Source organism: Carassius auratus, chromosome 24 (assembly GCF_003368295.1).
Source record: "Carassius auratus strain Wakin chromosome 24, ASM336829v1, whole genome shotgun sequence".
NCBI classification, from domain to species: Eukaryota; Metazoa; Chordata; class Actinopteri; order Cypriniformes; family Cyprinidae; genus Carassius; species Carassius auratus.
Window position 1 is genome coordinate 3,689,940 of NC_039266.1, and position 6,470 is coordinate 3,696,409.

Consider the following 6,470-nt stretch of genomic DNA (forward strand, 5'->3'; position numbering starts at 1 on the left):
GCAGACACTTTTATTCAAATCGACTTACAAATGAGGACATAGTGGAAGCAATCAAAAACAACAAAAAGAGCAATGACATATAAGAGCTATAACAAGTCTCAGTTAGCTTCACACAGTACACGTAGCAAGGGCTTTTAAATAATATAATAAATAAAAAGAAAACAGATAGAATAGAAAAAGAATAGAGCAAGCTATTTGGTTAATGTGCATGTACCACTCCAACATGTTGGATTAACTTCAAAAGAGTGAATGTCCTTCGAGTGCACTTTGGGCAATTGTACAGTCAAGGCATGAGGATCTAATACAAAAGACTAATAATTCAGAGTAAAGTTACTGACAGTGCTTGTCTACATCTTTTAATGTTGACAATGTGCCTCTGAAGGAAAGTCAGTTTCTTTCTCAGGTGTGGTGGATATGCAATGTTGAAAGCAAAATACATCCACAAGGCTGTTACGAAGGCTTCATCAAGGCTGGTGCACTGAAACACATCTATTCCATCTTCTGTCACCACACTGAGCCCTCGAACTATGATTGCCATTTTACAGTCAGTATCCATCAGGTGTATGGTAGGAAAGGTGTAGCCGGGTCCCCCTTTCATAAAATAAATAAATAAAAAGAATAACAACAACAACAATAATAATAACGAGAAAAAAAAAGAAAACACTTTTCAGATTCATCAGATTCTGTTCCATTCTCTTTGGCTCAGACAGTGTAGCTACATACACTGCAGAACACAACAGAACACAATTTATGAGGCATTTCATGTTCTTGTATACACTGATAAATCTTACATTGTTTTCTAAAACTATTGCTTTAAATTTTTAACAGATGGGCTAAAAAGGTATGGAAGAATAAAATATTATCTGAAAAGATTTGAAGCAAGATATTTTACAGTTGATGAGTTTTTTTTTACTATACTCACTCCAGCAGGTGTCCTGAAGTATGTGTATTTTTTGAGTACATCCTCCTCAGACATTCCTTCCGTGCTTTCTCAGCGTCTCCAGGAGAATGTTCCTGCCGTGTCGTCTTTGACAGTCCATGTGTCTGTATGTGTTTCTGATACTCACTTTGTGGCACATTCACATGTGCCTCAACAGGCATTGAATCCTCCCCAACAAATGTTTCCTTCATCAGAACAACAGAAACAGATCATGCTTTATTTATCATGTGACAGATATGAAAAACATCTAAATACTTACTGAACAAGGTGCTTTAGATATGAAAAATAATAAAAACATTGAACTTCATAAAAATTAAGGTGATGGTCAGGCAAGGAAAAAGTGGAGTACATACAAAAAGGATTTAAATATCTGTAGTACATTATCTTCCTTACATTAACCTGCACAAAGTGAAAATGTAAAATTGATTAACAGTGCAAAAATAAATTATGCATATGGCAGTGTGCTTACATATTCTACAATAACCTGCAAGTGGAGCATGTTCTGCTTTACATTTCAGGTTTAGGGATGTGTCAGATGTGCTTAAAACACAAACTTGACTGATTGTCATTTTCCAGCAAATAAAGATTACAACATCTTGTTACTACAATATTGGGTCCCACTTTATATTAAGTGGCCTTAACTACTATGTACTTACATCAAAAAATAAATACAATGTACTTATTGTGTTCATATTGTATTGCAACTTTTTTTTTTTTTTTTTTTTTTTTTTTGTGCTGCTATTGAGGTGGGAAACAGGTAAGGTTAGGGACAGATTTGGTGGTATGGGTAAGTTTAAGGGTGTGTTAAGGTGTAAGGGGTGGGTCAACGTGTAATTATACATGTAATTACAGAAATTAATTACAGATGTAATTATGTGCAGATATTTTTCAAAAATAAGTACAATGTAAAAACATGTATGTACACAATAAGTGCATTGTACCAAATTAATAATTAAAATGTAACTACACAGTAGTTAAGGCCACTTAATAATGTGGGTCCCAATATTGTGTGTGATTATGTTGATAGAGATAAATCAATGGTTTAAAAACAATTTAAATTGCAGTCATTTCTTTCTATAAGGGTTCTTCAAAACCAGTGTGTTGGCAGCTTGAATATACTCTGCATTAGTTGAACACCTGGCAGAAAGGTAGAAACAAACTCTAAATTAGAGTTTTGGCACACCCCTACATTTCGGCTACCCGTCTCCTACTCCCAACACTGAGACAGGGCTAGCTGCAGCCTGGAGCAATGGGTGTGCCGAAAGGTAGGGGCGTGACAAATGGTAGGGGCGTGGCAAAAGGTTTCTCATTGGTGAAAGGAGTTTTACTGTGCTGGCCAATCAGCAGTAAATATACATTTACGTAATTTCCTTAGACAAGGTGGCGGCGATAAGACGTGAGGTAATTATTCATCGTTTACATGTTTATCTATACTTTATATACCACAAATACGTATATTAAGAAGTTTGTTACAATACGATCATAATTTTTCCTTTGTGTTATATCTTTCAGCTTTAGTAATTAGTTTTATTGTTGTTGACAGACATATGTACAGTGAGACAAAACAATGACCACATTGTATAATAATTATTACCACCTCTGCTATTACAACTGTATGAAGATCAATTCACAATCTGAAGACAATTAGACAAAATAAAAAAACTCTAATTTGGAGTTTGTTTCTATCAGAAAGGTAGAAACAAACTCCAAATTAGAGTTTCCAACTAATGCAGAGTATATTCAAGCTGCCAACACACTGGTTTTAAAGAACCCTGACATATTCCTAAACCTGAAATGTAAAGTAGAACTTGCTCCACTTGCATGTTATTGTAGAATATGTAAGCACACTGCCATATGCATAATTTATATTTGCACTGTTAATCAATTTTACATTTTAACTTAGTGCAGGTTAATGTAAGGAAGATATTTAAATCCTTTTTGTATGTACTCCACTTCCTCACTGCCTGACCATCATCTTAATGTTTATGAAGTTCAATGTTTTTATAATTTTTTTTTATATCTAAAGCACCTTGTTCAGTAAGTATTTAGATGTTTCTCATATCTGTCATGGTCTAAGCATGATCTGTTTCTGTTGTTCTGATGAAGGAAACTTTTGTTGGGGAGGATTCAATGTCTGTTGAGGCCCAGGTGAATGTGCTACAAAGTGAGTATCAGAAAACACATCCAGACACATGGACTGTCAAAGACCACACGGCAAGAACATTCTCCTGAAGATGCTGAGAAAGCACAGGAGGAATGTCTGAGGAGGATGTACTCAAAAAATACACATACTTCAGGACACCTGCTGGAGCGATTAAAGTAAAAAAAAAAAAAAAAAAAAAAAAATCATCAACTGTAAAATATCTTGTTTCAAATCTTTTCAGGTAATATTTTATTCTTCTGTACATTTTTAGCCCATCTGTTAAAAAAAAATAAAGGAATAGTTTTAGAAAACAATGTAAGATTTATCAGTGTATACAAGAACATGAAATGCACTGTATAATGTGAACCTTATACATTAGCTTCTGATTGTTTCTGCAATTCTGCAGTGTATGTAGCTACACTGTCTGGGCCAAAGAGGATGCAACAGAATCTGATGAATCTGAAAAGTGTTTTCTTTTTTTGTCTCGTTATTATTATTATTCTTATTCTTTTTATTTATATATTTTATGAAAGGGGGACCCGGATACACCTTTCCTACCATACACCTGATGGATACTGACTGTAAAATAGCAATCATAGTAGGAGCGTTCAGTGTGGTGACAGAATATGGAATAGATGTGTGTCAGCACTGTCAGTAACTTTACTCTGAATGATTAGTCTTTTGTATTAGATCATCATGCCTTGTCTGTACCATTGCCCAAAGTGCATTCAAAGGACATTCACTCTTTCGAAGTTAACCCAACATGTTGGAGTTGTATATGCACATTAACCAAATAGCTTGCTCTATTCTTTTTCTATTCCATCTGTTTTCTTTTTATTTATTACATTATTTAAAAGCCCTTGCTACGTGTAATGTGTTAAGCTAACTGAGACTTGTTATAGCTCTTATATATCATTGCTCTTTTTGTTGTTTTTGATTGCTTGAGAACTCTGTCCTCATTTGTAAGTCGATTTGAATAAAAGTGTCTGCTAAATGAATAAATGTAAATGTATTAGTATAACCTGTGGTATAGATGAGTGCCCATCAACTTTTTTGTGATTCCATTCTTTTAGAAACCATGCACAGGAAGCATATGTACTTTTGGTACTCAGTGAAGAGTCAGTAGTACAGTTGTATTATAATATAATGGAGAAGGGTCTGGCTGAGACTTGCACTCTCAGACACTTGCGCTTCTTTTTTTATTGGATATTTTATTCTACTTATTGGTTATTTCTTTTTTGAATCTCTCAACATTTGTTTTTCTCTTGTGTAGGTATGGTTGACTGGAAGTCTGTCAGTCCAGATGTGAGGAAGACATACAGAGTGGAGCTGGAGCTCAGCAGATGTGGAATGGCTGTAGATACTGTGGTCTTGATCTTGATCTTTTTACTTGAATTGGTGACTGAAACTAAAAGCTAAATAAATGTTTTAGTGGATAAAGCTGTGTTTTCTTAATTTCACTTAGAACAAGGTTACTAAACTCTTCTGACTACTTTTTTACATTTATTAGTTTTTTTAATTTTTACTAATGTTTCTCTATCAGGCAAAACTTAGTTTTCTAGTGTAACACTTTACAATAAAGTTTAATCTGTTGACTGATGTATTTACTAACATTAACTATGAGCAATACATTTGATACAGTATTTATTAAACTTTGTTATTTAATTAAAATACAGCTGTACGTTGTTTGTTCTTGTTAGTTCACTAATGTTTACAAATACAGCTGACTTTAAGTGTCTTTGACTTAAGAGCAGCAAGTGCGACTAGACGTGTTAAGAGACGTTTGTATTCTCAAAAATAATTGTAATCTGTTTTTGATTATTGATAAACTAAGACCTAAAAGTGCGGTGGTGATTAGGTCAGAAAGCCGTTTTGAAGGTACTTTCGAAAGTAATTTAAAATAATATTATTTACATGATTAATGCTGTTTTTAGATTTGATGAATTTCAATTGGTTTTATAGGATTATGTGTTTAATTTATCGCTTTCTATTAATCTATAGGCCAATAGCGACTAAGAGTATGGCTCGCCAGACAGTTTTTGCTAAACCTTTTGCCACACACCCTACCTTTCTTTCCACCAATGAGAAACATTTTGACACGCCCACCTTTTGCCACGCCCATTGCTTCAGGCTGCAGTTACCCCTGCTTGGAGAGTAATGGCGTTACTAACGGAGTTAAATTTTGCAACGTGATCTCATGAGTATAAGTGTGTATTTTTACGTTAAATGTTGTTCTACCACACGTACATTTACTTAAGTTTTTATGCACATAAAAACTTACAACTTACAAGTATTTATAGCAGTAAAACGTACAAATACTTACGTGTTAGCAGCTAAAAAAACATAAATAATCTAACGTAAAGTGTGAATTTATATGAATTCCCATGTATTAATATTAAAATCGTGGCTTTAATGATTTAAATCTGTTGTATTAAATTGTCATATCAATAAATGTTTTTATTGAATTTATTGAAAGCAATTTACTCATCTACTTAATAGGAATAACATACACAAAAGCACAGCATAAAATTACAAATCACTTTCATTTGTTTGCTGTACTCCATATCTTTAGAATCCAGATGTTTGCAAGGAACATATCCATATCAATCGATCTTCATCTTCATTCTCAGAAACAGCGTCTGTCACAGTCAAAGCCCGCGCTCGTTATGATTCAAATTTGAAAATAGCGCCAGTGCGCCACAGGTTACGACATGGACATCATAGGTGTTTCTCAATGTCAAGGAAGTATCCTCGGAAGCCAGTATTTCGAGAATGCTACGTCATCGACATCCGTCGAAGGACTGTTCCAATGTCGAGGATCCTCAGAATTTCAACCAAGGACTGAGTCCTTCGTTCGAAGAATATCCCATACACAGGAAAGGATGCATATGTGTATCCTTTGCGCTCTTCACGCTCTCAAATCACCCACAATCCTATGCGCGCAGCTTTGCTATCTAACGTTAGTTCAAAAATGTCGAACGTTAACGTATTCTGAGCTTTAACGGTTTTTATTTACATTACCAAACATTTGTTATATTTCTTTTACTGTCTATGCTCTCACCTAGCCTCTGAAGGAAGTGACTTGGAAGGATCAGTCCTACCAAGGAAGTATCCTTGACATTGAGAAACGCCTCATATAAGTAGACGCCCTATTGGCCGCTGGGCGACGAGATTTGCGGCTGCCATCTTGAACCGGTCGTACTCCTAGTTTCGTTGCATAGCAGCAGTTAAGATGCCAGAGCACTGTGCAGCATTTTGCTGTTCTAATCGGCGGACCACCGCAAATACGGCTCAGGATTACTTTTCACAAGTAAGATTTAACATTACTATTGTACTATTGGTTGTAGTTTGTCCTTAAATCCAGAGAATTGAGAAGGAGCAAGGATC

General features: G+C 35.0%; 1 long non-coding RNA gene across 1 annotated transcript; it reads left to right on the forward strand.

Moving 5' to 3' along the window:
* Nucleotides 1-1,945: 1,945 nt before the first annotated feature.
* LOC113042739 (uncharacterized) lies at nucleotides 1,946-4,509 on the forward strand. The gene is made up of 3 exons (XR_003275612.1): nucleotides 1,946-2,341; nucleotides 3,047-3,104; nucleotides 4,357-4,509. It is a non-coding gene; the product is annotated as an uncharacterized LOC113042739 (long non-coding RNA).
* Nucleotides 4,510-6,470: the final 1,961 nt, after the last annotated feature.